Source organism: Macaca mulatta, chromosome 4, assembly GCF_049350105.2.
Source record: "Macaca mulatta isolate MMU2019108-1 chromosome 4, T2T-MMU8v2.0, whole genome shotgun sequence".
Lineage (NCBI taxonomy): Eukaryota > Metazoa > Chordata > Mammalia > Primates > Cercopithecidae > Macaca > Macaca mulatta.
Window position 1 is genome coordinate 73,930,261 of NC_133409.1, and position 24,266 is coordinate 73,954,526.

The window sequence follows — 24,266 nt, forward strand, 5'->3', positions numbered from 1 at the left end:
ATAAGTAACAATGACAATAAAACTGTTTGCAAACATGCCATTTTCTGTGTGTATAACAATATAGTTGTCTTTTTGGTATCAGACAGACACCTGGTTTGAGTTTTCCAGTTGTGCTTGTTTTGTGGCCTTCAGTAAATTGCTAAACTTTGCTTGTCTTCAGTTTCCTCATTTGTAAAATAATGATAATAATACAGTTCAAAGAGGACTGCTGTGATAATTAAATATGAAAATGTATGTCACACTCCTGGCATGGTGCTTACCTCAGAATGTAGGTGCTGAATAACCCTGAGTGTCCTTGTTTCCCTGTCTCCAGACCATAGATGTAAGATGCACATTGATAGCCAGAGGAAGGTGATTGCCATTGGGGAAGGTGTGGAAATGGCGTCCTGTACCAAATGGTGAAGGGAGTGGGTTTAGCTTAGCAAGTGGTAAGCTGAGCAGGGAAGCCATTTCCGACCTTGGAGTGTCTGAGCAGGTGTCGTGTGTAAGGGGAAGCAGGGGAAGCAGGGATGCTGTGTCTGATCTGCCTCTGCAGGAAGCACTAGGACCCGCAGGTATCAGTAGGGAAAGGCCACTTTGGGCTTCACGTGAGGAACACTTTCCTATAGAGCTGTGGAAAGATGAGATGGTGCCTCTTTGCAATAATGGGTGTCTCAGGGCCAGATGTGGTATCTGGCGGCTAGTCGACTGCAGATCAAGAGCTCTATAGAGAGGATTCCTCCAGGCACCAGGAAGGCGGACAACATGGCCTCTGCAGTCCTTTTCAACGCTTGTATGTCGATGCCCCCGTTTCCAAATTCATGCTTGATTATCTGCTTGCCTGGGCCAAGTTGGTTGTATGCCCCCAGAAACCTAGGATTTAGCCTTCTGAAGTCAGGGAGTTGGGACTGCTTATTGTTTTAATTTAAAATTTTTTTTAGGATTGAAAATTTTTCTGTTTGTATTTTGTCATTTGCAGCAGAGGCTGCAAGCTGATGAGTTTGGGGCTGGTTCTGGGCTGTGGATAACCTTTGTCTGGCCTAGAAAATGTATCCCTGATCACTGCGTTAACTAAATTTAAATTGATTGCCTGCATTTAAAAACTAAGAATTTTACAGAAAAGCCAAATTTTTAGTGTTTCTTCAAAATGTGGGTTTATCTGGCAACACTGGGTTCTACCTTCTCAGCTGGCAGTGGGTAGCTGAAGCTGTGTAGATGGTGGCCTTTTGGTTGGGTCATGCATCGGCTGGTCTGCCACAGTCCCCACCACTCTACACAGTATTCCCATCATCAAATGTCAGTTGTCATTTTTCATTTACTTAAGTTGTTTTCTTTTAGTAGAATTAGGAGAAAACTGAAACAGTTATTTTATCAATGTCCACAGTAGTAGTGGTAAAACTAAAGATATTTTCATAGTTTCAAACTTTAAAAAAAAAAAAATAGAAGAGGGTATTTTTGTATGTGTGCCAAAGTATACTTGTAGAAGTCTAACTTGCAAACAAGTAGTTTTTGTCTTAAGACTACATGACTCAGTCAGGCCTGCTTCACTCACACTTTTTTTTTTTTTTTTTTTTTGAGACGGGGTCTCACTCTGTTACCCAGGCTAGGGTACAGTGGTGCTGTCTCAGCTCACTGCAGCTTCAACCTCCTGGATCCAAGTGAGCTGCCTGCCTCAGCCTCCTGAGCAGCTGGGACTACAGGCATGCCCCACCATATCTAGCTTATATATCTATATCTCTATCTGTATCTATGTTTTTGTTTTTTTGTTTTTTTTTGTTTTTTTTGTAGAGATGAGGTTTTACGATGTTGCCCAGGCTGGTCTTGAATTCCTGAGCTCAAGTGATCCGCCTGCCTCAGCCTCCCAAAGTGCTGGGATGACAGGCATGAGCCACCATGCCTGGCTTCGCTCATACATTTAAATAGCTCTGAAGGTATCTGAGTGTAACCCCTAATCTGGACAGTTAAATTTTCCCTCTGTCTTAGAATATGACTCATTTCCTCCCTCTTCTTCAGTTCTCCATGGGCATGGAGAAGGAGTTGCCTGGCAGCGTATCTTTTTTGCCTTCCCTAACATCCACTGTGGCCTCCTGGCTTGGTGAAATGGGGACAGTGTGTAATTTGCACACGTCTGTGATCTGTGGAACTAAGTTCCATTCTGCTTTTTCCAGTGGATCCCCAGTCCGCCCTAGACTTCATGGCCCCAAATGGATGGAACCTGCAACCTTGCTGACTCTGAGTGGATATAACTGAGAGAGTGGGCTCAGTGTCTATTAAGGCACAGATTGAAGTTTTAGGACTCTGTTCTTTGTGCATTTTGATGTTTAGGTACGAACAGAATCTGGCTTTGTTTTGCTTTATGAGAGTGATTCTGGCTTCATCTTGAAGACAGGCCAGAAGGCAGAGAAGAGCTTGGCTAGAGAGAGAGCAGGGAAGATCCATGGTAATTAACTTCAGTTTTTTGTAGGGTGGTTGGGTGGAAGAGAGGAGTAGGATGTGTGTTGATAATGATGGAAAGACTAATTAGTGGAATTTTTAGAATGACTGATTTAAAGTTGCTGGAAGGGGTTCTCATCTATCAACTGGTTATTTACCAATGGAATGTGCCCCCTAACGGATCTGTGAACTTTCCATCACTCAATGTATTTAGGTAAAAGAAAGTGGCTCCATCTGTCAGGATGCTGTAGGAGGTTCCTAAATTAGAGGGAAGGTTGGGCTAGATAGATGACCTCTCTGGTCTCTTTGGAACTCAAATTCAATTATTCTCTGAATTAAACTTATTAGGAAACTTCTAACTTGAAAAATTTTACTTCAGTCTATAAAAAGAAAATATTAGGAGTTGACTGAGAGGCTGAATATAACATTATAACTTTAACTACAATTAGATCTGAGCAGATTACTTGCACTTTCTTCAATATTCCAATAGAACCCTTCAAAGATGTTGTAAACAGATGTACCCAGTAGCTAGTATTTAGAAGCCGGGATTTTACAAGCATATTTCCTAAAGGATTTTTTTTTCTACCAAAAACTTTGTTTTACCTTAGCCAAAACTCATTTTGTAGGTTTCTTTTTGGGTAGCATAATAATACAGATGTTATCATTTTTATAAAAGTATTACCTGTTAGTCTTTATAAAGCATTCTATTTAATTTCAAAACTTGGGATTGTGTACATTATCACCCATTGTTGTTTGTTAAGGTATATTTAATTTGGATGTAATGACCTACAGAAAAAGGTCACTTTAAAGAAAAAGTTTTTTAAAATGATTTTTAAATTGTGCATAATAGATGTACATAGTTTCGGAGTATGAATGGTAATTTAGCACATTCATATAATTTGTAAAGGTCAAATCTGTAATTGGGATACCCATTACCTTAAATATTTGTATTTTCTTTACGTTAGAAACATTAGAACTATTCTTTTGTAGCTAGTTTGGAACTTATAATAGATTATTGTAAACTAGAGTCACTCTACTGATCTAACACTAGGTTTTATTTCTTGTATCAAACAGTATATTTGAACCCATTAATCAACCTGTCTTCATCCTTTCCTTCCTACCCTTCCCAGCCTCTGGCAACCACCAATCTACTCTCTACTTTCATTAGACTTACTTTTTGTTTTAAATCTCCCACATATGAGAATATGTGATATTTATCTTTCTGTGCTTGGCTTATTTCACTTAACATAATGACCTCCAGTTTCACCCACAGTGCTGCAAATGACAGGATTTCATTCTTTTTATGGCTGAATAATAATCCATTATGTATATATACCACATTTTCTTGACCCATTCATCTCTTGATGGGTACTTAGGTTGATATATTTTGGCTATTGTGAATAGTGCTGTAATAAACATGGGAGTGCAAATACCTCTTTGATATATTGGCTTGCTTTCTTTTGGATCTATACCCACTAGTGGGATTGCTGGATCATATGGTAATTCTATTTTTAGTTTTTTGAGGAAACTCCAAACCGTTCTCCATAGTGATTGTACTAATTCACATTCCCACCAAGAGTGTACAAGGGTTTCCCTTTCTCTACATCCTCTCTACATCCTCTCTAGCATCTGTCATTGCCTGTCATTTTTATAAAAGCCATTTTACCTGGGGTGAGATGATATCTCATTTTATTTCTCTGATGATTAGTGATGCTGAGTGTTTTTTTATGTACCTGTTGGCCATTTGTATGTCTTCCTTTGAGAAATATCAGTTCAGATCTTTTGCCCATTTTTAATCAAATTATTTGCTTTTTGCTATTGAGTTGTTTGAGCTCTTTATGTATCATGGTTATTAATCCCTTGTCCGATAGGTAGTTTGCAGATATTTTCTCCCATTTTGTGGGTTGTCTCTTTAGTTTGTTGATTGTTCCCTTTTCTGTGCAGAGCTTTTTATTTTTATTGTTTTGAAACGGGGTCTTCTTCTGTCACCCTGACTGGAGTGCATTGGTGTGATCACAGCTCACTGTAGCCTCAAGCTCCTGGGCTCAAGCCATCCTCCCATCTCAGTCTCCTGAGTAGCTGGGAACACAGGCACTCACCATCAGAGCCGGCCACTTTTTAAAATTTTGTAGAGAGAGGTCCCACCCTGTTGCCCACACTGGCCTCACATACCTGGCCTCAAGTGATCCTCCTGCCTTGGCCTCCCAAAGTGCTGGGAATATAGGCGTGAGCCACTGTGCCTAGCTGGCAGGAGCTTTTTAGCTTGATGTAATTCCATGTGTTGATTTCTGCTTTGATGCCTGTGCTTTTGAGGTCTTAGACAGAAAATCATCACCCAGGCCAATGTCCTGGAACATTTCCCAAATGTTTTCTTCTGGCCATTTTATGTTTTCAGGTCTTAGATTTAAGTCTTTAATCCATTTTGACTTGATTTATTGTGTATAGTGAGAGATGGAGTCTAATTTTATTCTTCTGCCTACAGTTAACAGTTTTCCCAGCACAATTTGTTGAAGAGACTGTCCTTTCCCCATTGTATGTTCTTGGTGCCTTTGTTAAAGATGAGTTGGCTATAAATGTGTGGATTTATATCCAGATTCTCTGTTCTGGTCACTGGTGTATGCTTTTTTTTTTTTTCTTTCTTAAGCCAGTACCATGCCCATTTGGTTATTAGAGCTTTGCAGTAAATTTTGAAGTCGGGTATAGTTTGATGCCTGCAACTTTGTTCTTATTGATCTATACCTTTGGCTAGTCAGGTTCTTTTGTGGTTTTACATAAAGTTTAAAATCTTTTTTTTCTATTTTTGTGAGGAATGTCATTGGTATTTTGATAGGGATTGCAATGAATCTGTAAATTGCTTTAGGTAGTATTGCCATTTTAACAATATTAATTCTTCCAATTCGTGAGCATGGAATATCTTTCCATTTTCTAATGTGTCCTCTTTGGTCTATTTTATCAGTGTGTTATAGTTTTTATTGCATGAATCTTTTACTTCTTTGGTTAAATTGCTTCCTAGATATTTTACATTCGTTGTAGCTATTGTAAATGGGATTGCCTACTTGATTTCATTTTCGTATTGTTCGCTGTTGGCTTATATAAATGCTACTGATTTTTTATGTTTATTTTGTATCCTGCAATTTTGCTGGATTCATTTATCAGTTCCAACAGTTTTTGGTGGAGTCTAGGTTTTTCTAAATATAATATAACCATGTCATGTGTGAACAAAGGCTACTTTGAACAAAAGGGTAATTTGACTTCTTCCTTTCCAATTTGGATGCTTTTTATTTCTTTCTCTTGCCTAATTGCCCTGGCCAGGATTTCCAGTACTTTGTTGAATAAAAGTGGTAAAAATGGAAAAGAACAACTTTTATGAATAATTGGTTTTAAATCCTCATTTTTATGTCACTTAATATTTGCACATTCTTGTGAAAGTAATTAATTGATCATTTGGTGATATTATTGGGGCTTGCTTGTTATGTAAGTAACACTTGGAGTTTATAAATATACCATAAGGCCTGGCACAGTGGCTCATACCTGTAATCCCAGCACTTTGGGAGGCCGAGGCAGGCTGATCACCTGAGGTCAGGAGTTTGAGACCAGCCTGACCAATATGGAGAAACCCCGTCTCTACTAAAAAGGCAAAATTAGTCGGGCATGGTGGCACATGCCTGTAATCCCAGCTACTTGGGAGGCTGAGGCAGGAGGATTGCTTGAACCAGGGAGGTGGAGGTGGCGGTGAGCCAAGATCGCGCCACTGCACTCCAGCCTGGGCAACAAGAGCGAAACTCCGTGTCTCTCTCTCTCTCTCTCTCTCTCTCTATATATCTCATATATATATCATCTATGTATGTTATATATCATATATATCATCTATGTATGTTATATATATCATATATAATCTATATATCATCTCCATATATGATGTATATATCATAAAATATCTCATTTCCAAGATAATTGACTGCATTAAAATTTATTTGTGCATTTAATGCCTTTGAAACACTTAGAAAAAGTTTATATTAGGGAATTTAGATTTGTAACGGCTTTAAAGCAATACATACCATGCTAGTATTACGTTTTGAATTTTCTCAAAATTGACCATTGATTTTGAAGACATCTCCAGTTTGCTTTTAAAAATGTTAAAAATTTATTTTGTTCTTCATTTTGCTTTCATTTAATACATAGCCATTGAGTAATTAATGATGGTGTGGTATAAGGCTCACAAACATGATGCATAACAATTGTAGGAGAAGAACATTACCAGAACTTTTAGGCCCAGTGACATTTCTTCATAACAGTGTTGTGAGGCAATAGCATGGAAGTTATTAACGCTATGTTTACCAGTGTTTTTTGCTCATTTGTTTGTTATAGTTAGGATTTGTCTGGGTTTGTCTGAATCAGTTAATATGCAGTCTAGTCATGCATCACTTGACAATGGGGAAAGTTCTGAGAAAAGTGTCAGGTGATTTCCTTGTTGTGTGAGCATCATGGAGTGTACTTACATGAACCTAGATGGTACAGCCTACTGCACACCTAGGCTATATGGCATAACCTATTGCTTCTAGGCTACAAACCTGTATGGTATGTGATTGTATTCAATACTGTAGGCAGTTGTAACACAATGAGAAGTATTTGTGTGTCTAAACATATCTAAACAGAGAAAAGATACGTTAAAAATATGGTATTATAATCATATGGAACCACCATATACGCAATCTGTCGTCAGCTATGACATTGCTATGCTGCACATGACGGTATTAAAGTTTTTTAACCGAGACTGGTGGGTTCTCTTCATCAGCATTTGTGAAAAATGCTGTCGTTTGACTGTATACAATCATTAGGCAGAGCAGAAGTTTGGGTTGTCTGATTTTGTGGCTGTGAGACCTTGACTCACAGCAGCAGGTATTGGCGCTTCTCCCATAGCGTGGAGCATAGAGCAGGAGGCAGGAGCACGTGGCCAGCCGCCAGCACAGTGGCACTGCAGTGTTGCCTTGTTGAATGCCAGCTTGGAATATGAAATGCTAATGGAGAATGGCGGGGGGATCTTTAAGCAAAAACTCTGAAAATTTTGCTTGATGGGCAGTGATCGCATGTGGAGTGGCTTATTTTAAATAAAGGGATTGCTTGGCGTCTGACACAGAGACGTAGAGTGCAACAAACACTGTTCTTCCGTTCACATTTATCACCACTGCCACCATCACTGTCACCTCCCATTCGTTAATTCATTCATTCATGCATGCAGTTACTTAACATATATTTATTGGGTATTCACCATGTGCCAGGCACGTCTTAAAGTCCTGGACTTTCAACAGTAAACAATTTAAACAAAATCCCTGCCTTGTGGAATTAACATTCTAAGAGGTAGGCCTTATGTTAAACAATTTACATCTATTATTTTACGTGATCCTTACAATAAGCCTGGGAGGCAGACAAAATTATTCCCATTTTGCAGATTAAGAAACTGAGGCTCAGAGAAATTAAATGATGTGTCCAGTGTCACACAGCGGGATCTGACGTCAAGCCAGAGGGACTCTAAATAGTGGGCCCTGAGCTGTTTTGCTAGCCTCTTAGGAACAATGTCTGAATAGCCAATGAATTGTACGTCAGTTGTATATTTGCATGGGTTTTCAGCATCACACGTGGAAGGTAAACCTTCACACCACCCCTGGTTTAGATATGAAGGCCAGTCATATCTGCCCTCACTGCATTCTCTGGGCAAATTTGGAAACCTTTGGTTTTAGAAACAGACTTCCTGAATTTGGGCCTTTCGATCCAATGGGGAGAAAAATCATCTCCCCCAGTAATGTTTCTGAGGATCACAGGATTCTCGGGCAGATACTTGGTGTACCTCATTTTCTTCTAGTATTGCCTTCATCTGGGACATTTTTGCCATCGCATTTCTCAAGGTCTGGGTTCCTTCAGGCTGCATTATTTAAAGTATCGCTTTTTCATCAGAAACAGTGTGGGGAAGCCCTCTTCAGCACATGAATATTGACGAGGTTTTTGCCCAGTAATGTAATTACATCCAAGGTGCATGTTTACATTTGTGAGGGATTATTTAATCTTTTGTAATCCTGTCTGGGTAAAAGTAATTTATATTTTTAATCTCTACTTATTATTGTTATTCTTTTATTTTTATTTTTTTCTTTCTTGAATATATAGATTAGCAGTAAGGAGTGGTGCTTGGTCGGATGTTCTGTCAGAAGCATTCTGTGTTTGACCTGAAAAGTAAAGAATGTGGAAGGAGTTTTTATTGTTTTCTTCTTTGAATTCTAAGCAGAGAGGTTATTTCTGAGAGCTCACATTACTTTAGAACATTTATTTATTTATTTAGAGATGGACTCTTGCTCTGTTGCCCAGGCTGGAGTGCATTGGTGCAATCTCGGCTCACTGCAGCCTCCACCTCCTGGGTTCAAGCAATTCTCCTGCCTCAGCCTCCCGAGTAGCTGAGACTACAGGTGGATGCTGCCACACCTGGCTATTTTTTGTACTTTTTAGTAGAGATGGGGTTTCACCATGTTGGCTAGGATGGTCTTGATCTCCTGACCTCGTGATCCGCCTGCCTTGGCCTCCCAAAGTGCTGGGATTACAAGTATGAGCCACTGCACCGGCCTTTATTTTTTTGAGACACGGTCTCACTTTGTCACCCAGGCTGGAGTAAGTGCAGTGGCGCAATCTCAGCTGATTGCAACCTCTGCCTCCTGGGTTCAAGTGATTATCTCACCTCAGCCTCCTGAATAGCTAGGACTACAGGTGCATGCCACCATGCCTGGCTAATTTTTGGGCAGAAATGGGATTTCACTGTGTTGGCCAGGCTGGTCTTGAACTCCTGACCTCAAGTGGTCTGCCTGCCTTGGCCTCCCAAAGTGCTGGGATTACAGGTGTGAACCACTGCACCTGGCCTAGAACTTATATTTTAATGTCAGTTTTTCTTATAGCTGTTTATAGATTAGAACATGTTATTTACATTTTTTATTTGTGATAGGCACTATGATTGTCAACCCCACTTTATGATGAAGGAAAAGGGATTCAGGAAGCCTCTAAGTTATGAAGAGGTGAACTGCTACCTCAGATCTACTGGTTTTGAAGCCTGAGATGTTTCCACTATTCGCTTATTTTTATTAATAATAATTTGTCATGTGATAGTGGCTCTCAAACTTTTCATTCTGGAGGTGTTCCTGTGCCCCATCTTATTTTATATTCTCCAGCTCTTCTCTGGATAGGAACAGAAACCCTCAATAACATATCTTTGCATGCATGTGTACACATACAGTCTAGGATATTCAGGTTTTTTATTACAATCAGGTTTGCGACAATTTTTGCATAGTTTTTGACTAGGCATGTAGTTTTTTTATGGATTGATTTATTGCGGGGGTGTGTGTGTGTGTACATATATTTTCCTCCCAACATTTTATTAAGAAAATTTGCAAGAATATAGAAAAATCAAAAGAATTGTACAGTGAACACCCATAAACCCACCACTTGATTCTATAATTGTTCATAGTTTGCTATTTTTGCTTTTACGTGGGTCATTTTGCATTGTATGCTTCAGAATAGAATACTTTGTAAGTAGTAATTTACATTTTTCTTAGAGATCTTTGCCAAGGAATTTAATTTTAGATGCTTGTTCACACACATGTCCTGTTATATTATTATCTCAGAACGAAGCATTAGAAAGATCAAGTCTACTTTTATGATTTGGAACTATCTGGTTTTTGTAATTTTAGGCTGGAGAACTAAATTGACAGTATTCGACTGTACTTGGGCAGTCTAAAGCACTTGAGAAACCTTACATAGTTTGAAACCCCAAGTGACTTTGTAAATTCATAGAACTAAAGTCATTTGGGTGACCTCAGTAATAAAAAATGAAATCAGACAATGCAAACCCATTGGAAATATCTGAGGAATGTTGGAGATAATTCATGTGTACAGGCGGTTCTGGCAGAGAGGGATCTACATATAAAATGTATCAAAAGGTCAGAATTGTTTTAAAAACACCTAGAAGCAGGAATTATTAGCCAGGCGCAGTGGCTCACGCCTGTAATCCCGGCACTTTGGGAGGCTGAGGCAGGCAGATCACCTGAGATCAGGAGTTCAGGACCAGCCTGGCCAACGTGGTGAAACCCTCTCTCTTCTAAAAATAGAAAAATTAGCCAGGTGTGCTGGTGCAACCCTGTAATCCCAGCTATTCAGGAGGCTGAGGCAGGAGAATCACTTGAATCAACCTCCCAGGAGGCGGAGGTTGCAGCGAGCCGAGATCACACCACTGCACTCCAACCTCGGCAACAGAGTGAGACTCCATCGCAAAAAAAAAAAAAAAAAAAAAAAAAGAAAGAAAGAAAGGGCATGCAAGTATTTCCATGCAATTAATTGTTCTTCTGATTTTTTTTTTCTTTCTGATACATATCTCTTTAAATTTCCTTCTGCATAATTTTTCTTCCGTTTGTATCATGGAGTCCCCTTTTAGTAACAGAAATGAGGCTGCTGGGTCTGACAGAAGCAGAGCTCATGATTTAATAGTATTCATTCATTCTTCTGTATTTACCTAACACACACACACCCACACACACCCACACACCAAATTAACATTTTGGGGATTCCCATGTTTTGTGTTATGTGACTTCGCCTCCGTGGCAACCTCTGACTTCAGTCCCGGGGCTTGTGGTTACTTGGGTGGTCCGTCCTTGTACTGCTGCCTGTTGCTGGCCAGGTCTGTGACCTTTTGCAAGTCACTTAAGGTCTCTGTTTATCTGTAATTCAAGAGGATTGGAATAGGGAATTTTGCAGGCTTATCCCTCCGGCACTAAAAATTCCCTGTTCTGTGTTCAGGTTAACATTTTTTTCCTCCCTCTGCACTTCTCCCCTGCCCCTGCCCTGACTTAAATGTTTTGTGGCCAGGCTAATTTTTGTAACTATTACACTGATGGTCTTAAATAATGGCTCTTATTATTGGCCAATTAAGATTAGAAAGCATGGCCAGGCATAGTGGCTCACACCTATAATCCCAGCACTTTGGGAGGCCAAGGTGGGCGGATCACGAGGTCAGGAGATCGAGACCATCCTGGCTAACACAGTGAAACCCCGTCTCTACCAAAAATACAAAAAATTAGCCAAGCGTGGTGGCGGGTGCCTGTAGTCCCAGCTACTAGGGAGGCTGAGGCAGGAGAATCGCTTGAATCCAGGAGGCAGAGGTTTCAGTTAGCCGAGAACGTGCCACTGCACTCCAGCCTGGGTGACAGAGAGAGACTCCATCTCAAAAAAAAAAAAAAAAAAAAAAAAAAAAAAAAGATTAGAAAGCGTACCTTAAAGTGTGTAATAACTTCATATGGAAAAAGATTGTGTGTGTGCCTACATGGGTAGATGGATGGATGTGTATGTAAAAATACAGTTTTCATCCAGATAGGAAATTAAAGGCTTATCTGTCTATGGTAGAGTCTGGTTTATAATATTAGGTAAAAATCTTTGTTGGTTATGTAGATTCTTCTTCTTTTGAGAGAGAGTCTCACTCTGTCACCCAGGCTGGAGTGCAGTGATGCAGTCATGGCTCACTGCAGCCTTGACCTCCCCAGGCTCAAGAGATCCTTCCACCTCAGCTCCCAAGTAACTGGGAGTACTGGCATGCGCTACCACGCCTGGCTAGTTAAAAAAAAAAATTTTTTTGAGATAGTGTCTTGCTCTGTCTCCCAGGCTGTAGTGCAGTGACACGATATTGGCTCACTGCAGCCTCTGTCTCCCGAGTTCTCCTACCTCAACCTCATGAGTAGCTGAGACTATAGGTGCCTGCCACCACGCCCGGCTAATGTTTGTATTTTTAATAGAGATGAAGTTTCACCGTGTTGGCCGGGCTGATCTCACACTCCTGGCCTCAAGTGATCCGCCTGCCTTGGCCTCCCAAAAGCTGGAATTGCAGGCGTGAGCTATCGCCCCTGGCCCTGGATAATTTTTTTATTTTTATTTTTTGTAGAGACAGGTTCTCCCTATGTTGTCCAGGGTGGTCTCCTGGGCTCAAGTGATCTGCCCACATCAGCCTCCGTTGTAGCTTGGACCACCGGAATGCACTCCCAGGCTTGGCTAATTTTTAAATTTTTTCCTGGTAGCTAATTGTTTAATTTTTTTCTGGTAGAGACAATCTCCCTATGTTGCCCAGGGTGGTCTCCTGGGCTCAAGTGATCCTCCCACCTCAGCCTTCCAAAGTGTTGGAATCACAGGCATGAGCCACCGTGCCCAGCCTCTGTTATTTTTAAAATGATGAAGATATTACCTTAAAAATCTCTTGCCACATGTTTGTCCAGGATAATTTGTGTATTCACATACTTAGAATATGTACATTTTGAAAACCTTTGATTAAGTGGTTTTCTTCTATAAAATAAAGGTGTGTGATCCTGTTCTCCTATTCATCGTCCCCCCTCCACAATAACATAAAAGATCTGAAAATGCTGCTTTACCTTTTGGGTATTTTTGTTTGTTTTATTTTTATTTTTTTTGAGAGGGAGTCTCTCTGTCTCCCAGGCTGGAGTGCAGTGGTGTGATCTTGGCTCACTGTAACCTCTACCCCCCGGGTTCAAGCAATTCTCCTGTCTCAGCCTCCTGAGTAGCTGAGATTACAGGCATGTGCCACCACACCTGGCTAATTTTTGTAGTTTTAGTAGAGACAGGGTTTCACCATATTGGTCAGGCTGGTTCCAAACTCCTGACCTCAGGTGATCTAACCTTCTAGGCCTCCCAAAGTGCTGGGATTACAGGCGTAAGCCACCATGCCCAGCCTTTTTGGGGTATTTTAAAAATGTAAGGTCTTTCATCAAAGGATATAGCAAGACCCCAAAACACTCTGAATTTCTGCTGTATATAACTTTTATTTAAGATAATTTAATGGTTCCTTTTTAATAAAAAAGCACCACATTGGGGTAACAAGGACTTCCAATGTACAAGACCGTGGTTCAGCTAACTTAAAAATGAAAGAACTCCAGCAAGGAACACAAGGAAGTTTATACCCGATATTTTGCAAATCATGATATTATTCTTAAGGGCCTCTCTTGAGGCAGGATTTTTATGATCATAACATTCCAGCTGTGGTTTTGGAGGCAGAATGTTTACTACTGCTCTAAACGCAAGGATGGTAGGTGTGTATTCTTACTGCTAAAGGGCTTAAAAAAGAAGCTGAGGCTCCCTTCAAGTGAGTAAACCTTTATTCGGCTGCCTTGGGAGCCGCGTTCCTATGGAACTTCGGTGGTAATTATGGAATGCAGGCCCAACAACAGCCTAGTCATGGGCGAGCCTGGCCTCTCTGAGGCATGATGGCAGGCTGTCCCGGCTAATGGCTTCAGGCAGCCCATGGAAAACCACTTTCTGGTTAAGTCTGCATCATACTGTTCCACCAATGGAAAAAATTGAACATGATGAGGGTGTGTAGCTAGCAGACAAAAATATATCCAGCATTGCACAGGATCTGTTTTTAGCTCTCAACGGCTGAGCATTTGAAGTGTTAGACACTGTTTCCTGGCTTACCATGAGCAGAAAGAAGAGTGAGTTTGTGGATGTGTATATAGAATCTAGCTTCGTGAAACTTTTCTTATTGACGAAAAGACCCTGAGAAATACTGGCTACATCCAAAGTTCTGGCAAAGGTAAGGTTATAAATGTCTACTTGCCCTCTTCTGGAGTTGAGATGTAATTTTATAAGTGAGATAAAAATGTTTCTCAAAATCCTCCCACCGGCAGTGTGTAAGTGCTGACTTATTTTTGTTTGACATTATTTTGTACTCAGGCAGCACACGTTGCTGTGCATAAGGGAATTGTTACCTTTAAATTTGAGTGTCTATATGCTTTCAAACACCTATTGGTGATTTATTGCAAGTTGCCTGCCCCGTTTTATTAATTAACTCTCCAAAAGTTGTACGTATTGTATGGATTTATTTTTCCTGATGGTCTCAAGAAAGTACCACTTCTCAGTCTGATCATGTTAAAGCATTGATGACTATTACTTTACCAGTTAATTTTTTCAGGGTAGAAAGGGAAATTAAAATGTGGCAGAGATTGTATTTTGCAGTTTTTGGGTTATTATATAATCTCATCAGGGCTTCGTTTTTAGCTGAGTGGGCTATTTGGCTTAAGAGTTTCTTTTCAAACTTGTAATTTGACGTTTGCTGTTTAGTATCGTTTGTCTTTTTGTCTTAAACTTGATGAAAAAGAAATGGAATCCCTTGTAATCTTGGGAGGGGGGTACTTGCTTAAGAGGAGTGATTGATTCGTATTCTAGTCCATTAGAGGCTTCTCATTCATTAGGGTGTTTGAAACACCAGAAGCACAAGTACTGCTGGATGTCTAGTGTGTGCTCATCGGCAGGGGCTGAGATCCCTGGCTTTGGTGTAGTTCTTCCTTGGCTTTACATTAATTTGGCCAAGCATGTAATTCACAGAAAATTGGTAGGTGGAAAGACAGAAATAGGAAGCTGTATTGAAGTCATTGTAACTTACAGGATTATTTATAGAATTTCTGGAAAGTAAGGGTACGGGTGAACAGCTGCTGGAGTTTCTCCTAACATGTTTAAACATTTTGTTGTGGCCTTTTGTCACACTTAGGGATTCTAAAATTTTATACTTTCAGCATTACGAGGTTGTGAATTATTTTCAGGCAGGCTACGTGGGTTCGTTTTCAGCTGTGTTAGGTCAGGGCTGTCATCTCCATCGGTGTAGTGTGCACCCCCCATGTGTTCACTTCCTTTACAGACACGTCTTTAGGGATGGAGGAATGTGAGTGTGGTTCAGGCGGGTTACAGTTCATGGAAAGATTGGTCACATTTTATTGATGACTTTTCCTTTTAATCTAAAAAATGCTGCTCTGACAGGGCCAGCAAGCATTGAGAGCAGGAACAGAGCACTGGCCTCCTCCTTCTCCGGTCACATTAACACTTGTCACCTACTTTGATTTTTGCCAGAGCTTGTGGACAGAAAGTGAAGTCTGTTGAAGAACTTAACGACTCAAATTCATACTGACCAGACCGTAAATAGTGTTTTGAATGCAAGTAGATAACACCTTTTTTCAATACTTTAGTGCAGAGGGAGTGACTTTGCAAAGCCCTCTCATTAGATCTGGCCTGCGGGAAGGATGCCTGGAAGTGCAAGATAAGCTTAGGCTCCTTGTGAAGAGATTAGTTTTCCAGTGGGTAAGTGGGTCCTTCACTTACCCACTAAGTAAAACAGATGATTCTGTCTTGGTGGTCTGAGATTGTGTTTGAGCAGAGCCATGCTTTCTTTTGCAAAATTAGTTAAGGGTCTTTGCAGCTTCTTCCCACCAGAAGTATTGAATAAAAAACCACAGAGCTTAAATATCTGATGGGGTACTTTACTATATGTGTATGTGCCTCTCGGTTTCATTGTGTAAGATTCACTTATGTGATTATAATAAATTAGGTTAGTGAGATCCCTTAGTTCAACTTGTTCTTTTTTTTTTTTTTTTTGAGACAGAGTCTTGCTGTGTCGCCCAGGCAGGAGTGCACTGGCGTGATCTCCGTTCACTGCAAGCTCCGCCTCCCAGGTTCACGCCATTCTCCTGCCTCAGCCTCCTGAGTAGCTGGGACTGCAGGTGCCTGCCACCACACCCGGCTAATTTTTTTTGTGTTTTTAGTAGAGACGGGGTTTCACCATGTTAGCTAGGATGGTCTCGATCTCCTGACCTCATGATTCGCCCACTTCAGCCTCCCAAAGTGCTGGGATTACAGGTGTGAGCCACTACGCCTGGCCTTCAACTTTTAGATTTAAAAAAATATGGGCCATGAAGAACAATGTCTATTTGGATATTTTTTAAAGGAATAATTCACATCTTTTTTTTCAAATTAAGTGTGCCTTCTACGTGAAAGTAATAACAGCTTTACTAGAAGGGCTAGAAAAAAGATAAAGGTATGGAATAGAAAGAAATAGCAGCACTATTAAAGATAGTAAAAAGTAATAATAATGGTAGTAGATAAACCTGAATGTCTGACTGTTGAATTCCAATAACAGGGTGGAATATCTTTTTATTACTCAGTTCTACTTAAAACAGGCTTACAAATATCAGGAGGCTTCAACATCAGTGTCTCAGGAAACATATCGAACACTCATTTTTAAGGTCTTTATAGTCGATAGTATTGTAGAGACAGAACATTAGAGCTGAAAATGGACCTCAGGCAATTTTTCAAAGGAGACAATTGAAGAAGCACAGAACTGAAGCGACTTGTCTGAAGCCATAAAGATGGTTAGTTACCCAGTTGGAAAGAAATTCCAGGTATCCTATTAGTCATTTTCTTACTCTACCTGTTCCTTAATTGGGGAAACTTTGGCACATCCTGATGCATACATATGTGTGCATATATCTACAGACAAATGCACATACTTTTTTTTTTTTTTTAAGAGACAGAGTCTCACTCTGTCACCCAGGCTGGAGTGCAGTGGTGTAATCTCAACTCACTGCAACCTTCACCTCTGGGTTCAAGCGATTCTCCTGCCTCAGCCTCCCCAGTAGCTGGGATTGCAAGCACCTGCCACTACGCCTGGCTAATTTTTTTTTTTTTGTATTTTTAGTAGAGATGGGGTTTCACCATGTTGACCAGGCTGGTCTCGAACTCCTGATCTCAAGTGATCCACCCGCCTTGAACTCCCAAAGTATTAGGATTACAGGCGTGAGTCACCTCGCCCAGCCTACATGCACATACATTTCCTTTCCTCCCCTCGTCCATCCTTCCTTCTTCTTTTCCTCTTTTTTTTGGTTCTTTCTTTCATCTGTTTACTTACCTGTTTACCAAACGTGCTTGGTACCCTGTCTGTTGGTTTGGTTTACCGGACTGTTTAAAGCTCTAGTAGAGAAAAGGGCTTTGCTTTTCTCATAGCCTGCTCAAATTCAAAGCCGTACACTCAGTCTGTGACCATCAGCTCTCTGACTGTCGCCCTAACCTATGTGATAAGGCGGCTTGGATTAGACTTAATCTGCCAGTGTCTTCCTGTTTCAGTCTTAGATTGGTTTTGTTTGGTTTATAGTCACATTCCAATAGAAGACAGTTTAGGTTTTCTTACTTCTTTGCCTTACAAAAAAGAAGCCCTGGACAGGAACAGAAACACAGCAGATGAGGCCTGGCTTTAGTGCCAAGGTGATGCACTTTTGGAAAAGTAAACTTTACACAAAAAGTGATAGACCAAGTTATCATTTACACTTAAGGAAAGGGATGCGGTGGGTCCCACAGATAATGTCGGGATGAAGTTGATTCAGGGTGTTCCTAGGACTTGAATAAAGGTTAAAAAATCCTGGGTGTGGTTCAAGTACTGGCAAGTGAGAATAATCCGTATCCTGCCTCTGTACTTGACCCTGACCCGTCTCTATAGTCGCAGAATTGCTGGAGTCGGATTTCTGAAATGGAGATGTGAAGAAGGGCTAAGGAGAGATGGAGTTTGCAAGCTTTTAAAGACAAAAGCTAGAATCCATATGATTAAAGGCAATGAGAAGAAACCAAGTGGAGAGAATAAAGATAGACTTGTTTTCAGGTTGCCCTTGGCCACCCCGGAAGGTGGAAAAAGGCATCTTAAAGACAAGTGAAAGTAAGCTTTATACACAGACACAGTAGTGAACCGAGGAAACTCATGACATGAGGAGGCACTGGAGAGTAAAGCATTTCATGGAAAGTCCATACATTCTTGGAATACGTGTACACACACACTCACACACACACACACTCCATTGAAAATTGGTAGGATGATCACAAATGTACCCAAACAGCCAGACAAGTTAACTATAAAACAACAATAATAACAAGACCCCTGAAATAACAGGAAACTAACAGTAACCGTCACTTACCTTTTTAAAAAATGTCACAGGGGGAAAAATAGAAACAACAAGACAACACAGTGACATGCAGGTAATCAAGGAGTTTCTCACTGGAGCTCGAGCTCCTGTATCCTGGCACCCTACTGCATGCATGTGATGTTGGTGCCTCTCAAACGTTTCTGAAGTTTCTGTGATAGGAGGGGCAGTTCCTATAGAGCCACCTCCTCTTGTGCGTGTGATTCCTCTCCCTTTGACCTGTTCTAGGACATTTTAGGAATAGTCCCTCTTTCTACACCAAATCACATTTTCCCTTTAATTCTGATTAGTGTGCTGGAATTTTTCCTGAAGATACACACATAGACATCAAATGAAGCTCTCTTGATCTCTCTGTCTTTCCCACTAGCATCTGATTCCTCTCTGCTCCCCGTTATTGTAAAACTGTTAGAATGAGCTGTCTGTATTCACTCCCTTCAGTTTCATGGACCTCATCCTCAAACTCAATCCAGTCCATCTTTCTCTACCCCACTCTGCCCTTGTCCTGTTCACAGGGACCTGCATAATGCCAGACCTACCTACTAAATGCAGTGCTTGTTCTGGTTTTTGTTATTTGAATCAGAAACATTTGACATGGTGGCTCAGTCTTCTCCCTGAAATCCTTTTCCCGATTGTCTTTAGATGCCACACACTCTCTTGGTTTCCTCTTTTTTTTTTTTTTCTGAGACGGAGTCTCGCTCTGTTGCCCAGGTTGGACTACAGTGACGCAATCTCGGCTCACTGCAACCTCCGCCTCCCAGGTTCAAGTGATTCTCCTGCCTCAGCCTCCCTAGCAGCTGAGATTACAGGCATGCGCCACCAAGCCCGGCTAATTTTTGTATTTTTTTTTTTTTTAGTAGAGACGTGGTTCCTTCCACCATGTTGGCCAGGCTGGTCTCGAACTCCTGACCTCAGGTGATCTGCCTGCCTCAGCCTCCCAAAGTGCTGGGATTACAGGTATGAGCCACAGTGCCCGGTTTCTTGGTTCCTCTTAATTCAGTTCACCGACTGCCCCTTCTGTCTCCTTTATGGGCTTCTCCTCATTTCGTTGACCTCTTAATGTCAAGGTGCTCCAGGGCCTCCTGGGACCTCATGTCCTTCCTTTGTTTACCTATGGAGAGCTCATCCAGTTTGTGTTTTAAATACCATCTTTGTGTGGGGGAGTAGCCCACTTCTCTCCGGAACTCCAGACTGGTGTTACCACTTAAGTATACAGTGGACACCTCAAACCCAGCGTGTCCAAAACTGAACTCCTCATCTTGCCCCCTACAACTTGCTCTACTCTGCCGTCCCCATTCTCCCATGGCTTTAATGCAACAGCGTGGAGTCATCCTTGGTGTCGCTCACACTTACTTCCACCTGCCCTCGAGTCCTGCTGGCTCTCCTTTCAGCCCTCTGGAGCTTCAGCTCTGTCCGGAGGCAGCCTCCTCCCCTACCACCCCGCTCCCTTACCACCCCCACCCAAGCTGGGGTGCACCGCCTCTCCCCTGCATCGTTCTGGTAGCCTAGCAGGTCCCCCTGCTGCTTCCAGTTTGTTGCTGACAATCCAGATCCACACAGCAGCCACACAGATCCTTTTAAAATGTCTCACAATGAGCCTTCTCTATCACACCCTCTAATTATGACTTTTTTCCTCAATGTGAAAGCCAGAGTCCTTCTTAAACTGTCCCTCAAGGCTGCCTTCACTGGCTCTGCGGCCCCTCTCTGACCTCTCCTGCCCTTCTTCCCCTTGCTTGCTGTGCTGCGGCCATGCTGAGCCCTGCCTCTCAGGCACTTGTACTGTCTGTTGCCCCTGCCCACAGTGCCCTTTCCCCAGAACTCACTTGGTGTCTCCTCCTTGCAAGTGTCTGCTGAAGTGTCACCATTCAGCCAGTCTTCCTCGCCTTTTAAAAATCGCAGCATCCTTCCCCTCCACGTTGCCTCCTCCCCCATTTCCTTCTTTATTATTTTGTCAAAGTGCTTATCACCTCCTAAAATTATTTTCCAGCCGGGTGTGGTGGCTCACACCTATAATCTTAGCACTTTGGGAGGCCAAGGCAGGCGGATCATTTGAGGTCAGGAGTTCGAGACCAGCCTGGCCAACACGGTGAAACCCCGTCTCTACTAAAAAAATACAAAAATTAACTGGGCGTTATGGTGGGCTCCTGTAGTCCCAGCTACTTGGGAGGCTGCGGCAGGAGAATTGCTTGAACCCAGGATGTGGAGGTTGTAGTGAGCCAAGATCGCACCACTACACTCCAAGCTGGGCGACAAAGCAAGACTCCGTCTTAAAAAAAATTATTTTTACTGTTTATTGTTCATCTCTCTCCACTTTAGTATAAGCTCCATGAGAGCAGGGATACTTCTTTGGATGGGGGTCTGTTTTGTTTGTTGCTGTATCCCCAGAGCTTAGAACAGTGTCTAGCAAAGAGTTGTTATTCAGTAAACATTTATTGCCTTAATCAGTGAAAATGTATCCTCCCTGGGAAAGGCTTCCTTTGTTGTAGCAGAAGCAACCTAATGTAAATGCTAAATATCGTTGCACTCCTATACTTTATCTTAAAAATGTAAATTTTATATATTACATATATATATATATATTTTTTTTTTTTTTTTGAAATGGAGTCTTGCTGTGTCACCCATACTGGAGTGCAGTGGTGCCATCTTGGCTCTCTGCAAATTCTGCCTCCTAGGTTCAAGTGATTCTCGTGCCTCAGGCTCCCGAGTACCTGGGATTACAGGTGTGTGCCACCACCCCCAGCTAATTTTTGCGTTTTTTTGTAGAGATGGGGTTTCACTGTATTGGCCAGGCTGGTCTCAAACTCCTAATCTCAAGTGATCCACCTGCCTCAGCGTCTCAAAGTGTTGGGATTACAGGCATGAGCCACTGTCCCTGCCATGATACATATTTCTTTATTATGGACATAATATTTAAATTACTTAGCATTAAATGAAATCAGAGCTTCAGGAAGATGCGCCTTGGTTATTCTGTGATCTTGAGTGTCTCCTCTGCTCTCCCTTTCTCTTGGTGGCCATGCCCCACCCCCACAGCCATTGGCAGGCATACTCTAAGTTATAATTATTATTGAAGACAATTACCATGAAGCTTATAGTATCAAGAAAACAAAATTCTCATTTGCGTAATGTTCTTTGTAAGGCAGTAGACTGGGATAACTAAATTGTAACCATAAAGCTCCTTGGTTAACTTAAAAGTTTAGTTTTTCATTTTATTCTTACCTCTTCATCCCCAGCCATGGAAGCCTTTGCTACCTGGAGGAAAAAAATACCCTTAGAGAAGGACGTTTAAGATGTTTGATTTGTGAAAGGGGCATAGATTGATCAGAACCACAACCACTCTTTTATTTATTTATCCATTTAATTTTAATTTTTTTGAGACGGAGTCTTGCTCTGTCACCCAGGCTAGAGTGCAGTGGCACAATCTCAGCTCACTACAACCTCCACCTTCCAGGTTCACGCAATTCTCCTGTCTCAGCCTCCCAAGTAGCTGGGACTACAGGTGCCCGCCACCATGCTTGGCTAATTTTTGTATTTTTAGTAGAGACGGGGTTTCACCATGTTGGCCAGGCTGGTCTCAAACTCCTGACCTCAGGTGATCCACCTGCCTTGGCCTCCCAAATTTCTGGGATTACAGGTGTAAGCCACCGTGCCCGGCCACAACCACTCTTTTAAAAGGGAATCCTGAAAGTTAAATTGTACTTAAAAAAAAAAAAAAAGAAAGAAAGGAATAATTTTGAATTAAGAAGTACAAAATAATTTAAAATTATTATTTTATTTTTTAAAGAGACAGCATCTTACTATATTGTGCCCAGGCTGGTCTCAAACTCCTGGGCTCAAGGGATCCTCCCACCTTGGCCTCCCAATGTGCTCCAAATACAGGCATGAGCCACTGCATTAAAATGGCCTGGTGTGGTAGCTCACACTTACAATCCCAGCACTTTGGGAGGCCAAGGCAGGAGGATCCCTTGAGCCCGGGAGTTGAAAATCAGCCTGGGCAACATAGTGAGACCCTGTCTTTATAAAAAATAAAATAAAACAATTAGCAGTTATGGTGGTGCAACCCTACAGTCCCAGCTACTTGGGAGGCTGAGGCAGGAGGATCACTTGAGCCCTGGCATTTGAGGTTACAGTGAGCCATGATTACACCACTGTACTCCAGCCTGGGTGATACAGTAAGACCCTGGCAATCAAAAAAAAATGATTGAAAATATCCAGGTTTGATTCCTACCTTTGCCTCTTAGTGATCTTGGCCAAATTATTTATCCCCTGGAGGCTGAAGTTATTTTCTGTAAAACAGGGATGATTATGCAACCTATGAGGATTCTTGTGCCAGGGTACCCCAGCACACAGCAGCGTTAAGAACGGATTGGTCAGGTGTGGTGGCTCACGCCTGTATTCTATGGGAGGCCGAGGCGGGCAGGTCACCTGAGATCAGGAGTTTGAGACCAGCCTAGCCAACAAGGTGAAACCCTATCTCTACAAAAAATACAAAAATTAGCTGGACATGGTGGTATGTGCCCGTAATCCCAGAGGCTGAGGCCTGAGAATTGCTTGAACCACGCAGGCAGAGGTTGCAGTGAGCTGAGATTGCACCAGTGCACTCTAGCCTGGGTGACAGAGCGAGACTCCCGTTTCAGGAAAAAAGAACAGATTAGGCCCTTCCCCCTCCATCCATGTTTCGTCTGCTTTGGATATGAAAAAATGTTAAATTTCTATAAATTAGGAAATTTAAACTATACCAACTAGTGTATGTGTGTATATATGTGTGTGTGTGTGTGTGTGTATATATATATATATATATATATTTCTTTTTTCCTGAAAGTTTCTGTGAAGTTGTTAGCTAAAAATCTTATCAGGTTTGTTGTGAATACTCATATGAATTAAGGAAAATTTCAGCAATGATTGGTTAATTTACCTGCCGCCCTCAGGGACAATCTACATTGTAGCCTTAAGACATACATTTCCAAAAATGACTCTCCAATAAGGCAAAAACCCTCGTTGAAGTAGAATAGTTACACATTTTATGAGGATGGGGAAAGCACCTATTTAGACGAGAGGAAAAAATGTGTGGTTTAAGCCCTGTTCAGTTTTTAACTTAAATGGAACAGTGCGTAATGAAGAAATGTTTTGCCAAGAATAACTTGGTACAATGACCGTGGTAGATTTTGGTTACAGAATGTGACTGGGGTTTAGGAGGATGATATCTGCTTCTGATTTACTGAAGCTCGGACCCTACATCCACGCAGGTTTCCATAGTCAGCGAGAAGCTGTGTGGTTGCAGTCTGAGATTCCAGCGCATGATTCTGTTGAAGTTTTGATGGAAACCTTGGGAAGTGCATCCCCGGGCCTAAGCTTGCTCTTTGTGGAGTCGCTCAAGCTCCGAAAGGTTAAAAACGACAGGTTATTTAAAAGTCACGCCAACCGTTTTGAATCTCATGTTTATGAAAGTTACAAAAGAGGGCCATTTAAAAGACATGCTAACAGCTTTAGGTCTTTCGAATCTTTGGTCTGGTATTCACCAGAACAGGACCACGAGGTTTATAGAGGTCAGGATGTTGGACAAGTTTTAGCTGAGACTTGAAGTAGATGGGGGAGAAAGGGCAGAGTGGGACTGAACATTTGATATATTAAAAAAAAAAAAAAAAAAAAAAAACGTGCTTCAAAGAGCCGCGGTGAGAATGTGTAAAATCCTTTTGAATAATTTCTAAAATAAAAGTAAGGAAAATATTTTATCTTATCCAGGATTATTTTATTTTAGACAATATTGATTCTGTAATTTAAAAAATTAAAAAACAAAATTTTTATTGGGCAGCCCCTGAACCAGAATAGGTTCAGAGAAGCTCCTTGATTTTGTAATTTTGCTTGAAAGTGTGTGTGTGTTTAAATTCCCTGAAATATTTTCAGTTTCTGCGATGGCTCACGTATAGCCGGGCCACTGAATTTACTTGACATTCCAAAAACATACCAGTGATATTTGTGGGACTGCTGGTTTCACCATCTCTCTCATAAACTTAATGCTGTTAAAGTTGTCATATTCTC

The 24,266-nt window shown here is 41.4% G+C and overlaps 1 protein-coding gene across 4 annotated transcripts in view; it reads left to right on the forward strand.

The window, feature by feature from the left end:
- The window catches only part of TIAM2 (TIAM Rac1 associated GEF 2), a 272,790-nt gene that overhangs the window by 104,430 nt on the left and 144,094 nt on the right, over positions 1–24,266 (forward strand). Inside the window, exon 1 of one of the 4 annotated variants that reach the window (XM_015137092.3) lies at positions 13,856–14,032. The exons of the other annotated variants lie outside the window; for them this stretch is intronic. The gene's annotated coding sequence lies outside the window, so the exon portion shown is untranslated. Of the gene's footprint in view, positions 1–13,855; positions 14,033–24,266 lie in introns of those variants that run through there. 4 annotated transcript variants of the gene reach the window in all.